General features: G+C 37.4%; 1 protein-coding gene across 6 annotated transcripts in view; it reads left to right on the top strand.

Annotated features, from left to right (window-relative positions):
- The window catches only part of MESR6 (misexpression suppressor of ras 6), an 841,969-nt gene that overhangs the window by 32,505 nt on the left and 784,211 nt on the right, over positions 1-25,253 (top strand). The window lies entirely within an intron of this gene.

Here is a 25,253-nt window from a genome sequence, read left to right as displayed (position 1 = left end):
TGCCCACATTGCCAAAATCTTTACCCAAAAATAAAACTGACGAGAGTCTGTCAGACGACGAGACAAATTAGTATACCTAGTAGATGTAGGTGCAAGAAACTGACTTCATTGCATTGTACCTTTCAGTTTATTTTTAAATGAGTACAGTGTAAAGTCGCGGTCAATGAAGTATACTTTGCCGCATGAGAATATTTAGTTTAAATTTTGTGAGTTTTCGAGGAAGCATCCTCGGCTCGAAGACTGTTATGTGCCACTGAAGGGGAACTGTGACGTTGCTGTCAGTCGTCAGCAAATTATTCATATAATTTCATTTTTCTTCTTAAAATTATGTTCTATTAAGGTATTCAAGTATCCGTGAATAAATGTTTATTTTCATTCATGGAAATTTCTGTCTCAGCATATAGGCTACTCGTATGCTAAATGTGGTTCAGTTTATTCTTGAACGCTTTTCGGACCAAGCGACGACTGTGGTTTTCAAACAGTGTTCCTCGAAACTCAAATTTTCATCATTTATTAGCAGAGATTGTGAGACACAGGTAATAGCTGAAATTATAATATTCAGACAATTGAAATAAAGTAATTTTTTTCTGTATTTAACGACGAAACGTCTCAGCCGAGTGGTTAGCAGTACTGCTTCGTATTTGATAGGTTCCGGGTTCAAACCTTTGGAGATATGAATTGACATTTTCTATGGTGAAAGTTTATGAACATGTGTACTAATTTTGTATGTTGTGTGGTAATGGTTATAAACAGGGAGACTGTGCAGACCTTTTGGATCGCGTAAGTAGGAAACAGTTGAAATAGTGAACATAAATGGATCATTGAATTATCGTCTTAGTCGTACCATCGTACGTAGAAGTTGTTCCAAGAAGTTCCCATCGCTATGCATTCGTTTTAAAATGCTTGAGGTTAAGTGAACTCACAGGATAGCAGAAGACTCCGATAAAATAATTTATATTCCTAAATGTGTAATGAAATGCAGTTAAAACAATGTTTTAAGTTATTTGTTTCTCCCGAAACGCTGGTATCTGCCTACAAGATCACGCGGCACTATTGTAGCCCAGAAGACCAACTGTAACGCACCTACTGTCAGAATATATTTCTAAATATATTGTACTGTTTATATAAAAAAAAGGAATGGTCAGGAGAGAGTGATACGAAATTTAGCGTGCTCTAGGCAGCCAAGGTATAAAGGCATTAGACGGAAATAATGAAGAAAAATTATGTATCAACTAAAATGTGCAGGATGCACTCTGTCATTTGTAGAAGCTCTGTTTTGTGTTTATTCTCGCTTTCTTGTATTTTCCATTTGGTTTTAATAGTTGACTAAATACAAGCAATACGAATTTAATTTGCGGTGTCTTATTTTAGAACAAGATTTTCGTACATCACTGTAGTATTGAAAACCACATATATACATCTCATACATCTTTCATCCTTACAGAAAACACGTTACATTAATCGTACAATGCTGTACATTTCTTGCATTGCAATTGCACACATGAAATACAGACTAATGTTTGAAAATTCCTTTTTATTCTTCAATCTGTGCGTCTGTCATTATTTATATAGAATATTTTCGCATTATTTCTTTTACATGAGACTGACAAGTTAACTGTATATTATTAAATAGGTAATACATCTTTCGACTGCATGTGTTTGATGCATTTATGTGTACACGTGAGAAGATACCTGTGTTAAATTAGCATCTTTATAGTGTTCTGTATTTCTGAAACCGTCACCAGTACGTAGATTCTCACATCCATCACTCAAACTAGGTACGTGACATCTTACATCATTTGTATTGCCTCGTGAAAATAGAACATACATGCCAGGTAATTCCGTTGCTATAATACGTAGGCCTGCCTTCTTCATATTGGCGACTAATTACCCTACGCCACTCTGATTGATGTTTCTCTTTCATGTGCGTCCTATACTTTTATTTCTTACTTCCTTTTATCTCTAAGTTTCTTCTTGCAATCACGTGTATGAAATAGTGGGCGGAATTGATGGCTACGTGTAACTGACATGGGCTTTATAAAGTCTTAAAACGAACACGAAATGGCAGTATATAATATGTTACTCTGAACAGTTGTATTCTTATGTAAGATGCAGTGGGAGAACAATTGCTACGTCAGAATTGATTTATTGTTACACTGTCCATATTCTCTGAAGTTCTTATCCACAGCTTCGCGTAATCGACAAGACTCATTTCAGCTTTAAGTGTATAGTTTGATATCAGTTTGTTTACGAAATAAAATAATAATTATCTATTTATTATTTCCGAATTATGAATGTTGTCGTAAAGTTATAGCGTTGTTCCGATTTCAGTGCCGATTTTAAGGAAATACGACAATCAATATTGTTAATATATTTTATGAACCTGTTAGTAATTGTTATATTTTATTTTAAAAATGTAATTATTAGTATTATAATTAATTACAACTACTACAACAGCAACGTTGATGAAGATTTTGACCTGTTAAAGTTATAAGGTTTAAAACCGTTCCATACTTTTATTGGACATCCGTATTGTCGGCTTATGCCAGGACTTTATTAAGTGTCTATTTTGTTGATTTTAGCTGTACACTAATTAACTTGAAAATTTAAATGCAAGAATGAAAGTAATTTGGGGATTTGTGAATTGAACAAGTTTTCGTAAATATTGTATGATTTAAAACTTTAGGAAGTTTAAGTGCGAAAATGAAGCCCAGAACTGGAAATGACGCGTCGTGAAGGTCTTTCAAAGCACGTAAACCTAATTTATCTCGTGTACTACTACTACTTTTTATCCCCTGATTCTTAAGTGGGCGTACATTAAAATCGCAAATGTTGTGATTTAATAGTAACTTGCAACGTATAATCACTTGTAAGATTGCGCTGCGTATGAGGTAAAAATACTGGAAATAATTATATATTTGATGGAGAGCGACTTTTATAATGGACGGTAACACTGCGAGTTCAACGTCTTGCGTCGAAAAGTGATTTCTCGATTTATGAAGTTTTTTGTATTATGTTTAGTGCAATGATGGTTACATTAATATGAAGAATCAAGTAAATTGTTAGGTTTTAAGATTTATAGTTTTTGCGGTATTAGGACTATTAAAATAAATGTTGTGATATTGAATTAGCCCCGGTTTTAAGTCTATAAGAGATATGAATTTTATTTTTCAAGAATACATTTTGAAAATAAAACAAAATTGTTATGCTGTGTTGAACGTACGCGGCCTGCCCCTGCCACTCTGGCTGTACGCTTCCTTTTTAACCAACATAAATAAACAAGATGCTTTATTGCTTTGCACTCATTAGTTTCTCTTTAAAACATGCCATCAGGAAGGCCTAAGAAAATAAATAATTGCTGAAATTTAATGGGAAATATCAGCTTCTATTTTCTTCTGGTGATAATATACGTGGAAAAAACTAAATACTTATGCTTGTCTCACCAGACTGCTTGATAATATCTTTATAAAATGTAGCTAATATATTCTTCAAATGTGGTGAAGTTAAAGAATTTGTAACCACATAAACAAATCAGAATTTCATTCGTGGCGAAGAAATTAATTTCGAACAGTGCATTGCGTCTTATAATCTTTTGTCTTCCCGTATGATTTCTGAAAACGTATTTCTCTCTCTTTACGTCTCTGGGGCCCACCCAGCCTCCTCTACAATGGGTACCGGGGGTCCTTTCCCGGGGGTAAAGCCGGCCGGGGCGTGATGCTGACCACTCACCCCCATCTAGTGCCGGGGTCAAGGAAGAGAGGAGCTATACCTCCACTCACCCCAAACGCCTACATGGCGTATAGTGGGACAAACTTTACTTTTTACGTCTCATTGGTTGGAAACTGCGTTTTTTTCTGTCACTGTCGACGCATTTACTCTTACGCAATGGACACTTGAGTTCCAAGATGGGGAATTAGAATCCGTTAAGCATCATCGCATGGGAAGATTTATGTTATGTGTTTAGTTTAATGGCATGTCAGCGAACTAGCAGAAAGGTGACTACCCCTTGGACATCTTCAGCCATCACAGTAGACTGTCACGTGTTCGGAAGACTATCGAAAGCTCGCCAATAAATATTCTTAAAAAGGTAAATAAAACAGATGCGCTGTAAACTGTGTTGGAGAAATTATTAGGATCGCTATTCTTCGTGACGTTAAAGTGGGATTACTGACCTTTTCCTATGGTTCTTTTTTCGATAAATAATCTCTCGGTCGAGCAAATTAAATAACACTAATTGATACTGGTTTAACAAAAATGCTTAATTGGTAAGATTCTTAGCAATATTTTCTTACCTGGATGCCAAAACAGTCGGTTTTCTTTTGTTTTGAAACTATATATTTTGTTGACACACTATAATTGAGAACACGTTTTTAATTACGTCCAATTATTGTAATTGCTAGAGAGGTGGTATAATCAGGAATATTTTCTTCTTTTTGTATTTAAAGCCTCATTTACAAACAAGGAGATTTTGCTATAGAAACAAACATTTTCTGAAAATGTACCCGTATTTTTATGTTTTGATCAAGAACGCAAAGCGATTTTCATGGAGAGTAACCTAACTCCATGGGGCAGAGTCAGAAAATTGCCCTCGTATTTCGAATGTTTACCACATGGAAGAACATTTCAAATAAGAGTCGCACTTTAATGAAATCCAAGTTTTATGTTATGTAAAAAAAAATATTTTGTACCACGACAATTTTAGTTCCATTTAAAATAGGGGTTATGTAACACCAGTATTATCTACTTCTGTGTAGGCATCATTGTCAGATTTCGTCTAAATCCATTAATTAGTTACGGATAGGCGTAGATGGGAGGATGATATTAAATTTATCTTAAAGAAATAGGTGTGAGCATAGGGATTAGTGGCGGGCTTTTGTGAACATGGTAATGACCTCTCAGTTTCCATAAAAGCGAGCACTGAGCGACTGTTTGTCCAGAAGGGTTCTAATCCATGCAGATATTTATGGGAACGAGCCTAGTTTTATGAGTGTCTTATTATTATGTATTAAGCTCCGAACTTAATTTAACTACTCAAAGGAAAAATATAAAATCTCTTCATAATGGCTGTAAGTAATACAATGCTGATTTTCCCACACTGCAGTCATTTGTAATTCTTCTTCGGTATTATTAAGCATGTCTACGTTAGTATCGTCAGTTGCATTGCATTTGAAATTTTGTGGCTCCTACTATACACCCGTCTCTACTGTAACTGTTGACTGAAAAACCAGGCTTTAGATTTTTAAGTAGAATCCGTGTAGTGTGGACTATATTTATGGAAGCACTGAAGGGAATAAGTGACCCATTATTTTCATTTTGGCGTTGTTAGGTGCAATTGCTTACAAAGTATCCTAAGTAGAGTATTGAAAAAGTAACGAGTTTTATTTAAAATGTACACGATTGTATTGAAATGTACTTTTTATACGTTCGTTGTTAGTGAAGAGAAATGTACCCTTAGTTTTGAAGTTTTCAAGTCGGTGAAGATGACGATATTGTTCTTTTCGGTTGTGACCCCATAATGACTCGTGCGTAGATACCTACGTTTCGGAGAAATATATCTCCATCTTCAGGGCTGCAGCGTCACAACCCAAACGAACATCATCTGATTCGCAGCTCCGTGTCTAAAAGGGGTAAAAGGTTCTCCTAACAGACATCATAATCCGAGAATAGCTGTACGTAGTAGATGTTGATCAAGCTATCAGTTGTCTGCGTATTAAAATGTAAGGCTGCATGGGTTTAGGGAAAATTGATATTTCTAAGGATATTCCGTTTGAATTGGCCCTGCCACAACAGGATGACCTACGTAATAAGTTATGCCGCAAGACTAAGTCAGCTTACCTTATGGGTAGCCATGTCTAAGTACGGAAACTCGCTGTTGTAAGTACGAGGCTCATAATGAGGTTGGATCGCTTGCGATAAGGATATACTTATTTGGTGCACCGATGATATATGCATGATTACGTCACTGTAAATATATATATATATATATATATATATATATATATAATGTGCGCGTCTCCCACTCTACCTGTTCTAGCTGTTTTCCCCGTATTTTCTCTTGCTTAATGTATGCGCGGCTAATTATATGTCTTGTGAGGACAGATGGGTGTTCCCTTAGCACTGTCATTTACAAACTTTGAACGTCCGTGCTTAATGTGTATAAGGAATGGCTGGTTTCATGACGATAACAGAGAGGGGAATAATGTAAGTAGAAACTTACTGATGGAAATTAAAATAAGTAAGAATAAACAATATGAAGCTTCAGAAAATCATTTCGTAAACGTTTGGTAACTTGGTCAGGTTAAGTAGGATTTGAGGTTCTCACAGCGGCGATTAGGAAGATGACTATGTTATGTGTTGAAGTGCCGTGTAGTCTCGTATAAGTTTACCGGCGTTTCAGAGGTACTTGCTGCCTCCATCATCAGGGCGATGACTAATCGCCGTCTTTATCAGGTTGCTCTTATTTAACAAATTAAAGGTAACGTATTGAATATATGCTGGTTAGTATTTTATTGCGATTAAATAAAACACTAGAGGATTAGTTCGTCCAAGGAACTGTGAAATAAGTTTATGTATATTAACTTAATTTATAGATTTTTTGGAATGAGAGAATGCACTGCTTTGCAGTGATTGGAAACGCACAGATTATGAAAATTAGGCGTATTTATTTTTGTTGTGATACTGCATATGAAAACAAGATTATTTCGTAATGTCCCGTCATTCTTGACGGGCAGTTTACTCTAGCTCTTTTTACTTTACTACTACTACTACTAACAACAACTTCTACTCGTCTCTCATTTTCCTTCCCCAAATCGTACGTAACTCTTCTACCCCAAACACTAGTTGTCTCCTTTATCTTACGCTTATTTCATAGCTGATCACTATTTTCCTTCAATTCATGGCCATTAATAATAACACTGCATTATTCAGGCTGTCAAACCTTCAAGGAAGATTGAACCTTTGAAAAAAGTTTGCAATAAAAAGTACCTTGAGAGGAGTCAATGACCGAAATTCGAATTAATTTATGGATTGAAACATTTCTAAATTTATGACTACATAGAGGTTAAGGTCATAGCCCTCACTCATTCTGACGAGAGTAGGTTGTTAAGGGTTCTGGAGTGAACATCCCGTTCGCAACGTTTATTAGCCTACATAAACCGAAATTATACAACGTGACGTCGAAGAGAATAATGCTTAGAAATATTCAGTATCTTGGAGCTCCTATAAAGTTATATTTTCAGAAGTGTTTGCCGTATTGTAATAAAATAAAGCAAATCTTTTTTTGGTATAAATTAAAATAACAATTTTGATTCATACCACACAAAAGATTTCCTTGTACTTTCTCATAGGAAGAACCACATTTATTGTGACACTTTTGTCTGAAATCGTGCGCTTAAATTACTTATTTTTGTTTACTGTTGGAAAGGCCCCTTGAAATCGGGAAGTAATGATTTCGTAGGCCTGTCTTCATTAAATACTTCCTTCTTGTCCCGTTCTTTAATTCCCTTCGTATCTTTGTCTTTCCCTCATTTATCAATCATTTTACTTATCCGTGCAACGTATTACATCACAGGAGACCAACAATAACAAATATCAGCTATGCTACCGACTACGTACTACGTCATTCCACGAGCTGTATTCAGTTGAATTTCAACATAGCTAAGTGATGTTTCTGGGATATACCATGTTCGTGGCATCGTCATTTTCTAGAAGATGCGAAATTTTTTTTTGTGCGTTGTTTTAGGCGCGTATATCGGTGAAGACGCTGGATTTAGGAATAATTATTTTCTATTATATTCAACAATACGCATGGAATGATTGCTCTTATTGTAAGGTTTCGGCTAGTCAAGATTGATAAGAAAAGTATTGGTTTAAAACCATCATCTTACCTAGGTTTTTCCCTTAAATATTGTAAATGATCTCGTATAGTTTAGCTATATTAGCATTTTGATTGCCTAATACAGGTCTTTAACGTTGTAGTTAAACCATTAAACCTCTGTACTGTATCTTGATGCAATGTATTTACTCAAGTCTTGGTCGTGAAATGTTACAGAATACACAGCGGTCATTAAAACCGTGTCTTACAAGGGCGTGTTCCACACGAGAGGGAGAAGTGGTTTTTCTGTATCCCACTCCGTAGATAAATTCACAGTAGATACAGGTCATATAAGTGTTTAGTGCTTAGATTTTATGCATTGCATGCTGAAAAGTTTAGTGAAACCAAATAAATGATATTAGATGTTTTATAAAAGGCTAGAGAACTAGAATAGGATTTGCATTAATTTTGCACGAATGTGAACGAATTACAGTTGCGTAATCTGCATACGATTAATTAGAATGTTATACTTTTATTATCTAAAGGAATCTTCAGACTCACCGCTGTGAAACCTCAAATCCTACGAATCTAAGGTTCTACAAATCAATAAAATTTATCCGTTTCTAAGGGGTACATCCTATTGTGTGTAGATCCTTAGTTATTGACAGTCCGTCTACACAGCAATTTTTTTATTATCGTTTCAATGTTTTTTAAGATCCACTGCATGTTTCGACCTCGATTGATCATCTTCAGGTGGTTCTCTTTAATTGTTCGTAACTAATAGATACGAGTGATAAATTGCGTACATATTTTCTGTTGATTCCCTCTTTGTACGTTTCTTTGCGTCTATACACTGTTTTTAGTCACTGAAGCTGTCGCGCTAATTCACATTTTGCGGGACTCGGCCTTTTATTTGTAATGTAAACTTTATGTTGGGGTGCATCATTTTACCCGTTGCAATTCATTGGTGGAACCTCCGATCTGACATTTCCCGATCCTGATGATACTTTGTATCATACCAAAGACCTTGACTTCTTCAAGATGTCCTACTCCGGAAAAAATGCAAGTTCTCATGCCAGTAGTTTTGATTTATGAAAGAAACCGGTGTGTTGTGAGAGGGTCGCTTATGTAACCTCCAACAAATTTATGTTCAACACCTGATGTTATTATGTGAAATATTGCCGAAGACTGTGCCGAGAAAGGCTCTGTCGACATTTTATCATTGTACTTGCACAGCTGTCATTTTTCTCCACGCTTCGAGAATAAAATTTGCATTGTCGATACTAAGTGAATTTTAATTTGAAGTTAAGTAATTTGACCTGATATTGACTTAAATAATTTTGTGCACTATAACGTAAACTGATACCACGGCTGCTTATAGTTCAGTGTGCTCATAGTTAGACTCGGTTTCGACAAGCTCTGTGGTTTTCCACAGTTTTTCAGCAAATGTGGAGCTGATTTTTCATAATAAGATGCTGTTCTCCACAACTCCTCACTGAAGATGAAAAGATTTTGTAAACTCGTAACAGATATGTTAATAGGTCTGTATTTGTTTTATTTTGTGAGTAGCAATTGGTAGCATAGCTTATCAGTAGGTAACAGGACAATAGGGTTGTGGTATTCTGCCATCTTTGAGGGAAGATGCGAAAAAATAACTTTCCTTTCGTGTGTGTTTACGCTAAATTAACGACATGCAAACTGTATTATGCTGCATTCTGTCGATGTTGGTCTTATGAGTTGTAACGCCGTATGGACTTGTAGGTAGATAACGTTTCGGAGGAACACACTGCCTCCATCTTCAGAGCCCTGTACCATTTTGGCAGAACATATGCCACCTCCACGCCGCCATGTCTCTCAGCTTCATCAGATCACGTAATCCCTTTTCCACGGACAGGAGGCGGCGTTTGGTATATGGATGTGGACATGAAGCCTCTACATTTAGCTGCATTAACATTGCACCTATGTATTCCACCCACTTATCCCCGATACGTAACTTAAATTGGACATTTCCTTATTTAATCAGATGTGACTTATATCGTGGCAGTACCGTGTTGAACGTGTACTTACTTTTCAGGGAAAAGGTTAAAGGTGCTGAATGAGTGACTTAGTATTGGTATTAACACTTAGCATTCTTGGTTCAGTTACTCCAGCATTAAGTACAAGTTCAGTCCTCTAATCGTTTTGCTACGTACTGGACGTAAAGATCTGCTGATGCTGTTGTGTAATGAATGCAAAATATCGTTCATGCTAGACACCATTTGAGACCCAATGAACATTACACTATTTATTTTATTATATTTAAAACTTTACCATTACACGAGTACACTGTATAAACCTGGTTCTTCTAAGGAGAATGGTAGTCACGTGTGTATATAATGACTTAATGTCATGTCAGCTTCGTTATATTTATAACCTATTCTCTTCTGAATACTAAACCATGTTACAGTATTTATAACATTTTTATTACATATTCACATGTTACAGTTTGAATGCACAAAACTGTCATCATCTTTAGTTTTTGTTATGAAATGTATGTTCCTGTCTTGGACCGTAGTGGTGCAGAATAGAATTTCTTCCTATTGCTCATATATTATTTGAATTCTCGTATATAATAACCCACAAATTTAAAAATTCCCTAACATAAGATCGGGGTCGTAGCATTGGGCGAATCCCACGTTAAGTTTCAGTATTTCTAACCTTTTCCGCCTATTTACATCTGATATAATAGCCATTACCCGTCACTCTTGATGGCACGAGTGCGCCGTTCGTCCGATGCGGAAGAAATTGAAATTAATTTTCGACGTTGGCGGCTCAAGTAGGAACAAATGTAAACAAGGCTATGGCGGAAGTCTGGAGTCACGTGGTCGGCTTTCTGTTGGTCGTCATATAGGATCGTAAGCAGCAGGCTACACAATACACATCGGCGGACCACGAGTTGAGAACCTCTGCCGTAAAACTAAAGGCCTATATGGCATTCATTTTGTTGAGAAACAGACGCAAACCCAGAACGAATCAATTCATCTCAAACACTGGATCGAAGTTCAGCATTTAAATGTCCCATACCGGCAGATACATTACGATTGTTCCAGAGCTAGAAAGGACGTGTTCCGGAGCATTTGGGTGAGGAACACGATAACCACGCCTTTCAGAAGCTTCCGTAACATCGTCCGTATGTTCTCTCTGTTTGAACTCGTTGACTTATCTTAAGAAACACCCTGTGAAGCACCTGCTGTAAGAAAGAATACCAAGTGTAATGGAAAGGAAACCCGCCATTAACATCCCAGCTCCAGCAATTAATTCAGTCAACACCCTTTGCTGTTTTCGAACAGCGTCCTGCGTCTTTCGCTATGAAGAGGCAGTAAACGAGTGAAACAGGTTATCCCGTATAAATGCTTGTCCGTATTTGGTGTGCGAAAAATTCCAGCAGGCATGTACACCTCTTGTCAAATTTGAGCATTGCTTCTCGGACGTTGGAGCTTCTGTTTGAACACTAGAGGGCAGTAACTGGTTGCTGAAGATGGATGTCTTCTGGGTTGTTGTGCCGTATAGTCTGGTAGGAGTTTACCGACGTTTTAGAGGTCCTTGCTGCCTCCATCATCAGGGCCGTGACTCATCTGAAAAATCAGTAAACTTCTACCAGACTGCATAGCGCAACAGCCCAGAAGACAGCCATCTTCAGACTCACTGCCGTGAAAACCTCAAATCCTACGAACTGGATGTCCTTTGTCGATTTGTACGTTTTATGTTACTGCTGTTGAATGCATGTGCTGGTCGATTGCGATCTTTGTAAGAACCAAGAAGCATGTGCAGTTTTGAAATGAGGAGGTAGCATGTCTCCTCAGACAGCAAAGGTTTTTGTTAGTGTTTTATAAATGGACCAGCGTAGTATGGCCCGTCGAAGTTGTTTTTGTGTTGAACACAAAAACACTTGAGAAATTTTATGCATATAAAACTACTAAACAAGGCTTACAATTGAGTGACACGTACAGAGACGTACACAATCATATCTTTGACATTCTTATCAAAACCAATAACCTATGGTTGGCAGCACCTTACATTCCACGTCCCAACTATCTACAATCTCTCTTACAACCACAATTGTTCAAAACCTTCTGCTCAAGACGCATCTTTTCACGAGACGCCCGCAACCATTGTAAGCACAAATACTCAGTACCCTGTTTCAGTTTATATCCAAAATACCTGTTCGGTTTAACCCATATATTATTTCTAATTGTAGGCTCTGATTGCACATACATCACACTGTTTCATCAATACTTACCTGAAGTCACTTAAAAGTAAGTAATTTTAAGTAAATTATCTTCCTCTTCGTCTGTAACCTTGCACCAGTTTATACGTATGATGCTCATGTTTTAAGATTATGATGCTGAGAAGAGTGTTTGGTCGTAAGGTGGAAGGAACAGCAGGAGGCTGGCGAAAATAGCGCGTGACACATTAACTATAAGAAATGCAGATGCAATTTTAGTTGGGAAACCTGCAGTGAAGATTCATCTATGCAGACTATACATAGTTGAAAGAATGGCATTAAAATGGATCTTAAATAAACAGGATATGGAAGCATGGATAACATTAATCTATATCATAATAGCAACGAGGGACTGGATGTTGCAAGCATTGTAATGAACTTTCGGATTCTACAGAAGACTGGGATTTTCTGGACCTCGTGAGCAAAAATTAACGCTTAATGAAGAACTCTGTTCAATGGAGATAATGGGGTACTTATTTCGCTGCGGAAATTTTATGGCTGACTTGATACAGTTTTATTTTACTCATCGAAAGATCCTCATTGGAATGTAAGCATCGTAATTACGTATGGAATGTTTGTTTATTGCCATGCGTCTGTTGGAGAAAATGGGGCGTCCGTCACGTACATTATACGGTCATATCCGGTAACTTACTTACCAACGCTAATAACTTAATATTTATAAGGTTGCCATAATTAAGAAGACATTTAATTATTTCAGTATATTTTTCCATAAAATTCCAGGCGAAGACAAGTATCTTTCGTTGGACACATTTTCGTGGAACCGAAAGTGTCCAACTTGAGAGGTTATACTGTATAAGTTTTCCTGCATTTCACTTTGAAAGTAACGGATATGCTGGATAGTAATAGCCTTATAAGTTAACTGGAATGCCACTTATTTGACTTATTTGAAGCTCTCCCTTGCGGTGTTAACGTTTTTATTTGTATTTATGGAACTTACATTGATAAACATTTATGTGGATAACGCACATTTTAAATGTCAATCCATTGAATGTCCGTGAGATGTAAAATGTTTTCCCTTAGTATGTAAAGAAGGTTTTCTACGGCCATAACAATTTTTCAAATCAAAGACCTTCTATAATTGTCTAAAGAATCGATGTGCCCAGTGCAAGCTACTATGGAGTTCTCAATCGTCAAGCTAACGGACAGACCACTTGTTACATTTTAAACTACCGTGGTACTGGAGAGACATACGAGCACTTTCATACATATAAAACCAGAAACCGAGGTGGTCTGCTTCGTTGACATCAAAAGATTTCTCCCGCTGTGTGTATAATTCACCGAGTGGGTCAAAAGCAACTGATCCTATTACAAATATTATGTTGGGCACATTCATTCTACCGGGTATATTCAACGTACGCCGTTCTGGGAGTTTCTTCTGCCCCTGTCTTCAGGCGACTGGCGAAATGGTGTTGACAGTGATAATAGTGTTTAGCGTGCTGTACTAATGTTAAAAGGTCCCGTGTTGATTTCGACTGTCGCCACGAATGTCAACATTAAAAAAGTTAAAGCAAATCTGACAGTATAATGGCAACCATTTTCTTGAAGATGGGAGTAGAGTGAACTCCCGAAACGTCGTGTTTGTGAAATAATTTCTTTTTCCATTTTCTAATATGTACTTTCATTTCCTCCTGCTTTTCTATGCCATTTATTTGTTGTATTTATCATTTTCTCTGTTTTCCCACTGAATTATTTATGTCGCTCTTTATATTTTTATTATTAATTATTTATAATTTATTTATTACTTCTACTGCATTCTTCGCAGTTTGAGCCCTGTGAATTGATTTTACCAAATGGCACAGCGGTAAGTTCCTGTGTCATCATCATCATCATCATTTATTGTCTGCCTTAAGCCAAGTCCTCTTGCACACATACAAGGCACGGAGTATAGGCTATTGTTTTAATACTTTATAAGGAATAGGACACCATAAGGAGCTGAGTAGTGAACTTCGCACTCTTCCTGGTGTTTATCTAAGAGAAATTGTCTGTAATGCCCACAGTTACTTTGGCTTTGTTGTAAGTAAAGTGGAATGCTAACGACGGACGATGATAAAAACTAACTTACATGTGGTCTAGCAACCCTGGGTGATCCCTGGAAGATCCCTGAGGTCAACATAGAAATAATAAGGCTAGAGAAGCTGAGAAATTAAGAGGTTAGACAGAACGTAGGTATATATAACCTTAACGATAAAATATCCTCGGAATAAGATGGTTAGAAGGCGTGGAAGACTGGTTACCAGGAACAAATTCTATAATACAGGCTAAAGTGGTGAAAAAGCATAGGAAAATTTAAAAATAGTGGTAGATCATATTGGAGTAGCAACGGTCCAGAAGAATCAGAGAAGGAAGTTTGCTGTGCCCGTTATATCGTGGCCGACTCCTATGATGTAAAGGACACTACAGTTAGAGTCTAGGAGTCTCCGCTGTATGCTTGCAGGACGGGGATATCTTTTATGTTACTTGTCATCGCTGTTAGGCTTGTACGTAATCGTAAGACAGTTCCACATATCTTCCAAACTCGGAGTCTGCGTTTAGACATGGGACGATGCTTGCTGTATGACCCGATCATATTTGATGTCATATAACGGTTACGAATTTGCTTATGACCGGGATTGGAGGTCCACAAGAGTATCGATATTGATCTTACGAGTTGCGAAACCGTTTGGACTTCTAGGTGTACTCGTATACCAACGTTTCGGAGCATGCGGTAATGTGAGGGCCCTGAAGAAGGAGACACTGTGTTCCTCCGAAACGTTTGTATCTATAGACGAGTGTCGCAACCCTCTAAGAGCAACATGGACTTGTTCACCGCAGGTTACAAGTTGTGGTCCCCGTAGCTTGTAATGATGTCAGTCTTCTTTTTCATAAAATGTGTCCACTTCATGTCGTAAATAAATGAAGAATGTATTTATATTTTTATGATTATGTAATACTGACAATTGTGCATCCCATCTGGTTGAACGAGAAATATGTGGTCTATAAATGACAGGTGAAGAAAAAATTGACAGTGAGGTCTTTGTTGCATGTGTAAATAGCTGTAACACATAGTTGAAGGTGACTAAATCAACATACCACAAAATAAACACATTTCGTATACGACACGGTTTAAATGAGAATTATCTCTGTACAGATTTTCGAGACATCCTATGCTTGACCAACATGGGATTCAAGGAGTGAGTGAGTGAGAGAGAGAGAGAGAGAGATTGCTTTTCAGCTGTTTCATTTCTGTTCGAGTATTTTGTCATCGTTACACTTTATATAAGGCTGCTCTGATGAAAGTATTGTATGGAAGACTGGATACTAAGCTCGCGAATAGGAATTTTATAGAAAAATTCGTCCGTCTGTGTTTTAAACCGGTAAGAACTTCGACAGCGACAGCCAGTGAACGAACCCAGCGGTTAACAGGCACTTACTACTGCATCTTATCGTGTTTTTATTTCTTACTCTATTTAGTTGATTTCAACTTCAGGCCTTGAATGCACAATAAGAGTTAACTCTGTTACTACCTTTACTACTAGTCTTTTTTCAAGTTTCTTTTTCTTTAAAAATAAAAGTAATATAAAAGTTTTCTTTAAAAATTGCAGGAACATGTAAAAGGTAAAGCCATGTTTTATATATTCCAGCCGGCATTGAAACAGAGGAAGAAAACAAACCATATTTGGTGTTCAGATATGCCACGCAGTGGCATGGTATTAGTTAACTCAACACAGGCAGTGACTGCTTGCCTTTGCTTCTAGCTACACCCGTCTTGCATTTCACAAAGTTTTTTTATAGTATGCCTCATTTATTCATATGTGGAATTTTCTGAACCTAAGATCTGTTATTCGGTGAGATTTAAGGTTCTCACGGCGACGAGTATGAAGATGGCTGTCGTCTGGGATCTTGCGCCACATAGTATGTCAGATAATGACCGACGTTTCAGAGATGCTTACTACCTCCTTCATCAGGACGTTGGATAAGCCGCGCGCTTTCTCGTCCTCGCCTTACCAAGGTTTTATCAACGGATTAAGAGTCACGACGCACTTAAAGATATCACGTAGCATTTGCCGGAAAGAAATGAGGAAACTACGAATAATTTCATGATTGCCTAACTTCGGGTTTCGAATCGAATAATACTAAGCTACATTTTATCATTTGCATTTTAATTGATAAAATGTTTATCAAACCTCCATTTCACATAGGCTCGATTTACATACGTATCTTATCGTAGAATTTATGTGTACTGTGTCTAGTTATATTAGTAGTAGTTAACGGACAGCCTTTGCTTCGATTCCCACGGCGGTGAGTTAACTTTGCTTAATGTCGACACATGTAACTCGAAGTGTCTGCTACCGAAGTCAGCTTGTTGTCTCCTGTGGCTGTTGACAGATCAGCTGCCATGTCTTGTTTATCTAAATAATGATCGGCTTATGCTAGTAGAATATGGGTGGTAGTACCTCAAACGTTTCACCATAACCCGGCCACTGCGGCCGTTAGTTTCCAACCACAGGACCGCGGACTGGTTTCGGTCCGTAGTTTCATTGAGGTAGTTCTTACAAAATTTGTGACCAGAGCCGTGTGGCAATTGAAAGTTATTAGAAAACACTTTCCATCAAAATTTAAGTATTGTTAATGCATTACATAAAGTGAATAGCAGCCTCTAGTTATAAATGGGACGTCAAGTGTCTGGTCTCTTGTCTCATTTGACACATATGTAATATGCCTTGAATGATCTGACCAGGTTATGGTTCTTGTGCCATTCTTGGAGAAGGGTGTTTGGATATTCCTCTAGATTGACTACGTCATATGAATCACTGTTAAAATGCACGTCCTTTGTGTGTTATCTTTGTCACAGTCTTCAGTTTGCATGTGAAGGGACTCTTATTCTGGCGACTCCCATCTGCAGCCGGAGGGTGTCAAAACTTGAAGATGAATTTAAGATGAGAAATGCTCGTAATACCGTATACCGTACCTGCGGTAGTTATGAAATGTGGAACTAACAATAACGTTACCTGTCTACCATATTTTGAGACTCGGACACTTCCATATAAAAAATATATAAGGATATAGCGAGCAATTAAACTGAGATTCAAGATCAGTTTGTTTTTCTTTCATTTTCATTTTCTTTCTTTCTTATTACTTCCCTTTATCTCTCTCCCTATAATTATTATTTATTGTTTTTAGTTTTATTTTCATTTCTTATACTATCTTAATTATTTTTGAAGATGGCTGTCTTTTGAGTTGTATCGTCGTGTAGTTTGGTAGAAGTCTACCAACGTTTCAGATATCCTCACTTCCTTCATCATCAGGGTGATTGACATGATGGTGGAGGCAAAAATCACTTCTGAAACGTCTGTAAACTAAATATTTAATTGTTGGTGTGTATCTGCTCCTCCTGTAAACAGGCCTAAATTTTAAATAGATCCTTACATATTTTTTTGAAGAACTGCAGTTTTGTCCCAGCTGCTATACTGTTTGTGAGACGAACGGCCTCAGTTTCTGTTACGTCATGACAAAGCGGAAATTTCGTACTGGCTCAGTGTAATACAGAAAATCTGTACATAACGCTTGTACTGGATGCCAAGCCCAAGTGAACGTTCAGTCAGGAGAACCTCGAACAAATTTCCTCCCTCGGATGAGACGCCCAGCACAATACACCTTCAGGACACTGACCTCTCCACGACACAGTTCACATACAGAGTGTGTTATATTACAGTGGAAATGCATAAACAGTTTAAGGAGCGGGGAGCGAGACAAATACCTGAATTTCTAATACAAGTATAACTAACGCAGAGCAAGGTGTTTGGTGTACATGTGGCCAAATTACTCGGCGCGTGAGCGACCGTTACGAGCGCCTCGTCGCGGCGAAAGTCTTGGCAACGCTTTGCTGAAAACATTAGCTCAGGTTTCAATTCTGTAAAAAAGAAAATTTCGTTTTATTGGCAAATAGTATTACATTTTTATGTAAGTGATTTATTTCTTGAAGTAAAATGCGTTTTAATGATTAGTAGAATCTCTGTCAATTTCCTATAATTGTGACGTAACTCCCACGCCAAGTTGTTTGCCAATGTCTGTACGTACAATACGTTTATCATGTCTCCTGCACGTTGTGATCTTCTGTATTGTGACGCCATGTAATCTTGGTGGTTGCCAACGTTTCGGATGAACCTCAGATCTAAGAATTAGCCTGGACCATTTTGGAACGTCAATGAATGTACATTAGGAGAGCGTCATATTTTAGCCATACAGCAGCTGTTTCATGCTTGGCGGCAAGTTCTGGGTGGTAGAACAATAATTACTGTGTTTTATTCTTTGGCAGGCAATAAGACCCTTTCGTTTACGAAATGCTTTAGAGCAGTGTTAATGGAGACATTAATAGCGCGCTATGTCTTCGCAGGTAGGCCAGTCACCTTAATGGTAAAGAACGCTTTGAAGTTGGGATTAGTTGTGTTCAAATGACATGAGGCTACTGTAGTTTTCGGTGGTATGGCGTCATATAAATTTTCCCGGCCTACAGTAGTGGGCGTTAGTATGGTTATTATTTTCAGTATTCCCCTTGCTTCTTCTCGATGCCTTTCACTGTACCTCCAGCTTTGCTTATTGAGTGTAATTTGGAAATAAACTGCGTAAAATACGTTATAGGAATTTTCTTTTGACAAATAAATTTTGGTTACATAACGGAAGGCATGTCTGTTTAGTAGAGTCCCTGGAAATAAAACCCTATTTACTTGAAGTACCGTTTCTACGAAGAGCCGGAGTTGCTTACCGCCTCCATCATCAAGACGATGACTCATAACCTTGATGGATGCAGCAAGCACCTCTAAAACGTCGGACAGTTTGTACCAGACTACCACCAGGCGTAATATCCCAGAAGACAGTCATATTCAAGTGTACCGACTAGCCTCAAACTTGCAACTTTACACCTGTTCGGTTACAACTACTGGTGTCTGCTTGTGCAGAGTAATCTGCACAGCTGTTGTGACGAACGGTACAAGCAGACTGGCGGTGAAGTAACTGGATCAAGCGAACCTGGTAAACATGGGCGTATTACGTAGTGCGCTCCGCGCCTAACTACAGTATCATACTTGTCACAAGAATGATCATCAATTATGTATGACACCGAAGTTCTGTGTTGTACACTTTATGCAACAAAAATCGAGCGCTTAAGATTTTATGAAGCCCGAAACCGGAAGTGATGTAAGCGTACAGCTGCCGTCACAGTTGCAGTAATTCGTAAATCTTTTTGTATTTGTCTGTATGTAGCGTATCTACATATATATTTGCCAGACATGTTTTTTAGTAAACGCGCCATTATTTATGTATGATTTTAAGAAACTTTTGCATTAATATTGATGACGTTTCCGAGACGTGGGACTAGATTCGACGGTAAAACGAACATGAAGACTATTCTTTGCTTGGACAGATATTATTTGTCGGTAGCGAAGTTGCGAGAGTAGAAGACTAATGTTTGTGTGAAGATCACATTTGCAAGTTCAAGCTTTCATGCTGGATTTTTTAATGCATACTCATTTAAATTGTGCAGTTGTGAAGTATTCAACTACCTTGTGTTTAAAAAACTTCCGTGTGGCATTCACACCAAGAGAAACTGGAAATGGATTCCGAAGTATGTGGATTGTGGTATTCAAAAGAGAATTTGGAGTTTTGTTTGTTTATAAAACACATTTAGTCCATTAACCGTTGATAACGAGCGAAAAGTAACCGTCAGTATCATCATTCACATTATCACTGTTTTTGTTCGTGTTTTTTTATGAGCGATGCCAGAAGTTCGAGGGAAGCAATTGCTGTTTTCAAGATCTGATATCTTTAACCTTTAACTATATGTGCCACTTGCTTATACACTCAATAACTTTTAAGTTTGTTTTCGTGTGTTTCGTATGATCCTAAGTGCAAAAGCAGCAGTTGTCTCCTTAAACAGCATTAACCAGTTGATCTTTGTAATGGTGATGTGTTATGCTTTCCTCGAGATACGGATTGGATTCTTAAGTACTATTTATACAAGCTTCTGCTTTAAACGAATAGTAAGTTGTAAGATGTCCAGAACTCCTGAGCTTTCAACCGCAGATCTCATTCTTTTCGGCATAGAAATGACATACTTAATTTCTGGACGTCTGGATTGTTTTTAGCCACTTTCAGCCTGTAGTTTTCAAAAGACTTGAACGATGCGTGGAATCAGTAACTTACAGAAACGAGGCCTTTAGTATTCTACTACGTAATTAATCGTCTACTAGATCCTGAAACGTATAACAATTTAGGATAATACGAAAAAGTACAAGAATACTAAATCCAAAGTTATTTACCTACGTTGACCTTCAACGGCATAGTCTCAGAGCGAAATGTGTGTGTTTAAAAATTTCATAACCTGTTACATATATAACTAACATTGTTATGAGACACGGGGTCGCTTGTGTTAGGATGGTATTTTCAAAAGGCTCATCATTTCTAAACGCCTTTGCAAAAAGGCCGTAAGTTAGAATAATAATAGCAGGTAATAACTGTTTAAAAATGTAGGCTTACCTAGTGATTACTGTCGACTGGCCGGTCGATTTGGCTATCTGCTCCCCTTGGTGTCTGTCATGTTTTCTCATTTGTCGTCTCAAAATTACTTGCCCCAAAGTTCTATTGCCATAATGGATACTTCTAAAGAAGAGTACAGTCACTGCTGGAAAGTAATGGTGCCATGTTTTCGAGCTGCTCCTTTCTGTAAGGGAAGCCAACTAACCAACCAACACTTACATTTTAACATATACCGCAGGCTATGCATTGCATTTATAGATCAGTTTGTAACAAAGTCAAGGACTATTGAATTTATACTGTTCTGTCAGCCAGTTTCCGATAAGTAACTGAATCCGTCAAAATACAGAAAACAGTATTTAAAAACTAATGATGATGTATTTTGGTGAAACGTATGGAAAGTATGTTTATTGCATTGCAATTTGCTCCTTTGTTTTGTTAATAACTACACAACTTGCCCTGTGTTAATAATAACAACTACGAATCTAACTTTTTCTCGTATGGGTCAGTATGAATAATTTAAAATGTAGGAAAAATTACTTCCAGCGTACTTCCTGATACTCTACTAATTAATATACAAATTCTATCATTTTCTAAATTCGGTTGGAGTAGCTGCTTCCCAGTTGAAATTATTTGTCGCGTGAAGCAGATAAGAAAATGCATTTAAAACAAATCCCTTTACTGGTGATCATATCAAAATGAAAATAATTAAAACCTATCTTCTCCTTAGAAAACTTATAATATGTTTTGTGAGGTGGAGATAATTGGTATTTTTCTGGTATCAGTATAATTAATTTTATGCAAACGAAGTAAAGACCTAGACATTAAAGTTGACTAATGTTTTTGGAAGGTAATTTAACTTCGTGAAAATGCAGTGTTGGGCCTAATCTTGATTCAAACATGATAATGTTGACACTTGATAAATGCATTTTATTTATAAGAAGTGTTTGTTGTTTTAAAACAAAGCGGTCGCACTGTGTCGACTCTCTGCTTACTCTCCAAAAAGGCGTAACGAACCTACCCCATCTTGAGAAACTTTTATTTTTTTGTGTGATGAATTTACCATGGTTATATTGTCATCTTCTGACAGATTTGGAAACGTTTTTCACCCTTTGTGTCTTAACCAGATATGTATTGTAAACCGGTTTAAGTTTCGGTTCAGTTTTGAGACTTGTTTCACACAAGTCTCGGTGGTATATGCGGCGCTCGGACCAAGAGTTGGAGGTCCGTGGCATAAATTAATGTCTTTCGGATAAATTCTCTGTCGGCACAGTCTGCATGAAACATCTCTTTCGACTTTTAGCACTTACAGCACATCTGTCGCCTCTTATTCTGCATTCACTTCCTATTATCGTTTTAATATTAATTAGAAGGAGTATTCCTAGAAATATGAGATATATATTTTCTTTTGGTTGTGTTAATATTGTATTGAACATTTCTTAGCTGTCGCTGCTTAAAACGATTATTAACTAATTTAATTGGAATTTATACAATTTTGATTTCTGTAAAATAATAGATCTATTTTATTACGTAACATTATGCTCTACTGGCTGCAAAATATCTGAAAATTGGCAAACATTATGCATACGGTTAATTGTAACGCGTATGTATTCTGTTAATTCGGAGAATTTACATGAACTGCATATTTTCTCGTGTGTATATTAATAAGGACATCATAAGAGGTCCTTATGGCTACTGAACTTCGACGGCGAACACAATAAATATTATATCCGTTAAAATAACTTTGGAATCACACTGCTGTTATGTACTCGCTGTTGACTTAAACTTTAGCTCCTGACTAACATTGGCAACAACAGTACGCTGTTACAGAACGTTTAGTGAGTAAAACTCATAAGAATTCATTATCCATAGGAATTGCTTCTCCTTCCACTATACCAAGACCATGTATATAGTTTTACATCATTAAGACACGGAATTTACTGTGCTTGTAAGTCTGTCAAGTTTGAAAACGTAATTGTGTACAGGAAGAAATATTTCGTAATAATTATGAGAACAGATGCCCTCTTTTTATTTTCTCTGCAGCCCTTTCCCATCAATTCTCCCCGTTCCCCAAAGAAAGAGCACAGATAACTGTACGATTATATTTAATGTTTAAACACCACGTTTTAGGTTGGGGGGGGGGGGGGGTTTGGATTTTTTCTTCCATAAATATCAAAGATCGTTTCTATGCAGACGTTTCATAAAATTAAGTGTGTAAACATGAATAAATGTTAAGTTTGTGTTATATTTATAGATTCCCATTCAGACACAGGTATAAAACTACCTGACGTAAAAATTAACAGTTTCCTTGTGCAGGCAATGACCTTGAAGTTTTAGGCCGCGTCGATTTAAGGTCATTTCGGGTCCACTTTTCCGTTATGTTTCTATACACTTACAAATGTCAATAAGATGCAATTCGAAAGCAAATTCAGATTATTTTTGACACAAACTATAAGCTGCGGTTTCCTTTACTGGTGACACGTAAGATATGGCAAAGGCTCGTAAGCTCGTAACTTTTTAGTCTGTACGGTGAATTTGATATGCAACTTTTTATCATTTTGACCTTTTACCAGAAAAGAATGTACAGGCGAGTATAAAATGTCGCGGCTTTCTGCTTTGTATTCGTGAAGTATCGACTGGCTACTTTGACTCAAGGTTTTTTCCGTGATTTTTCTCAGTATTTCCAATGTAAATGCCAGGTAGTACCTTAAAGTAGATCACGGCCGCTTCTTTCCATATTATTTCTAATTCCTTATTTATTAATCAATCACCTGAGTATTCAACGCTGCATAGTCTGAGCTACTGTAGCGTCATTTAATAAACTACCGTTGTATAAATTGTACGTGACTTCGCTGATAATTTTGTGATCCTGGGCATCTTATTCGAGGATTAATTTATGTGTGATAGGTCTGCATGTGGAAATATAATATAATTAGGACTAGTTAGTGAACATGCCAATAGTCCTATGAAGAAGTTATGAATGTCATGTAGGTATAATTGTCGTATGTAATGTAGACCTACGGATACAATTTTAAATTCTGCATAATTCCGTTTAAACTAAGGTAGAAAAACTTTAATAGTTGCTATTTATTCACAGTAAATGAACGTACGTACCTAGATATACCATTATTAATAATTAATTCAGAACTGCAAAAGCTGCAAGAGATTTTGTCAGTATCTAGTTTTCTCTGTAGACTGTTTTTATTCAGTGTTTGCGGTTACAGTAGCATCTGTATTACTGCTCATGATGAATTAATAACTAAATTATTCTATGTTATTAATATAATAGATCTGTCTTAGTGTCACCCCTGGCCAGACTGATTTTTGCGTATTAACACATCAGAAATTTAAGTGATGGTCAAATAACTTTCACACTATCCACATAAAACGAAAATGCAAACTGAACTCGAAGCTACTACACGCATTTACGTCAAAGAACGGACATTGAAGACAGTTATCTTGGAAGCATAACAGCTTCCACAGTAAGACTAAGTGGCAATTATGTATCCAAGACGTATCAGAAATCTCCACAATGGACACGGATCGACCACCAATCGGAAATGTGTAAATGCGCCTTTGTTGTGTCCGTTTGCTGATTGGTTTCGTTTCTCGTCCGAACAGTTGTTTGTATTGTTGTTTCCTTACAATAATATTTTATTACAGACATAATAATGTGGGAGATAGTGGTTAATTGTAATTTTATAATGCATTGTTTGAAACAGCTGTTATTACTAAAAGTGATGATCGGAAAATAACGGGTTTAAAGTAACTTACTACCTGCCATCATACACATTTGTTTGCTGTTGGAAGTATGGTACCCACTTTGTGCATGAATACTCCTAATTCCGTTCTGTATTATTTCTGTAATTACTAAGTACACATGAAAACCTTTAATGAATCGTCTTATGAGTATCATCAACATCACTATCATGCTCTCAGGGGTGGCCAAGGTATCGGACTACGGTGACCAGTTAAATGATTTCCGTAACGATGATTCGAGTAAACCGTAAACAACAGACAACTGATATAAGATGCAACTTAGAATCAGTATTGGCAACATATTCAATCGAAAATGTCACCATTTTTGCCAACTATAAAGTAAAGTAAAGTTTGTCCCACTATACGCCATGCAGGCTCTTGGGGGGAGTGGAGGTATAGCTCCTCTCTTCCTTGACCTCGGCACTAGATGGGGGTGAGTGGTCAGCATCACGCCCCGCCCGGCTTTCCCCGGGAAGGGACCACGGTACCCATTGTAGAGGAGGCTGGGTGGGCCCCAGAGCCGGTCTGGACGCAGAGGCCAGAGGAAAAATCCTCTGCCCCCGTCGGGGATTTGCCAACTATACAAGTACAAACAACTGATGATTAAGGCAGCAAGTACCTTTGAAACGTTAGTAAATTACCACCAGACTACATGGCGCTACAACCCAGAAGACGGCCATCGTCAAGTAGGTGATGACATCTTTAACCAAAGCCGTCATCAGTGTTGCCATCTATCGAAGTTCACGCAAGTAGGCATTTTTTGTATATGTTTAGCGTCCGTAGTTCCGCAATGGTTTGAAATATGGCCGAAGGTATGTTAACATTTTTACTTGAAATTGCCTCCCGAATCATCCCCTGATGTATGGCAGACCGGTTGTGAAGCACCGT

The sequence above is a fragment of the Zootermopsis nevadensis genome, unplaced genomic scaffold (assembly GCF_977971745.1).
Source record: "Zootermopsis nevadensis isolate Lab colony 2312 unplaced genomic scaffold, Znev_1.0 Znev_ptg000017l, whole genome shotgun sequence".
Taxonomy (NCBI): domain Eukaryota; kingdom Metazoa; phylum Arthropoda; class Insecta; order Blattodea; family Termopsidae; genus Zootermopsis; species Zootermopsis nevadensis.
Note: the sequence above shows the minus strand (reverse complement) of the source record. Positions and strands in the feature narration are given on the sequence as shown.